This window comes from Lathyrus oleraceus, chromosome 5, assembly GCF_024323335.1.
Source record: "Lathyrus oleraceus cultivar Zhongwan6 chromosome 5, CAAS_Psat_ZW6_1.0, whole genome shotgun sequence".
In the NCBI taxonomy this organism is placed as follows: domain Eukaryota; kingdom Viridiplantae; phylum Streptophyta; class Magnoliopsida; order Fabales; family Fabaceae; genus Lathyrus; species Lathyrus oleraceus.
The window spans coordinates 430176419-430177589 of record NC_066583.1 but is presented as its reverse complement, the minus strand read 5'-3'; positions in this window follow the sequence as shown (position 1 = coordinate 430177589).

The following is a 1171-nucleotide window of genomic DNA, read 5'->3' as shown; positions in this document are numbered from 1 at the left end:
AGGTTAAGATTCGAGACGTATGCCTCGCCAATCTTAACTCTCGCCATCGTCTAAAATTGTCAATGTGGTTTCGTCAAACCCTTTCTCAATCAAATCTAAGATACCTAAATCTTATTTAACATTTTTTCAATAAAGATGGAAATGGAACATGGTGTATACCATGCACTCCTGAGGTTAAGATTCGAGACGTATGCCTCGCCAATCTTAACTCTCGCCATCGTCTAAAATTGTCAATGCGGTTTCTTCAAACCCTTTTTCTCAATCAAATTCCAAAATACTTAATTCCTATCTTAACTTTTTTTTAATAAAGATGGAAATGGAACATGGTGTATACCATGCACTCCTGAGGCTAGGATTCGAGATGTATATCTCGCTCATCCAAGTTCTCGCCATCACTCAAAACACATCCAACCAATCAAACTTTTTTCTCGCCGCCGTGCGACTAATCAAAGAACCTTTTTCATAAATGGAAGATATATTGTCTTAAGTGATACAAAACAATGTTTCGGCCACGATTGTTGAGTAGAGATAAATGACGCTTTTCCGAATGTAGATTTATAAATCCGTTCGATGTGTGGTATGCGTCCACTCCTCATCTATTTTGGGTAAAACAATGTTTTCGTCGATTAATACAGTATAGCTTTTGCTAAAATCGACCAACAAATAAACATTTTTCTACCCAGAACTACGTAAGCCTTGATTTCTCTTTTGAGATACGTAGGAGCAGGATTTTTAAATCTTGTCAGGCCCACTAATAAAAAACTTAGGTTTAGTCCTTCGTTAAAAAATCCAAAAACATTCTCTTCTCATCTTTTCTTTCTTTCCCACCTAATAAATCGAAAAGCCTAACATTTCAACTAACATTAATGCACACAACTGACCTAATGGTTCCCGTTGAGTACAACGGACGTGAGGGGTGCTAATACCTTCCCCTTGCGTAACCGACTCCCGAACCCTGATATCGGTTGCGATGACCATATCTTATCCTTTCTTTGTCTTGGGTTTTATCGATATTTCCCCTTTCCTTTTTAGGAATAAATAAAGTTCGGTGGCGACTCTGTTCTGTCCATCACTGCGAGCGTGCGATCGCGCTTCGCTTTGAAGTCGTATCCCCATTTTTTTCGAGGTGCGACAGATGGCGACTCTGCTGGGGAATCAATCCTAAGCGAGT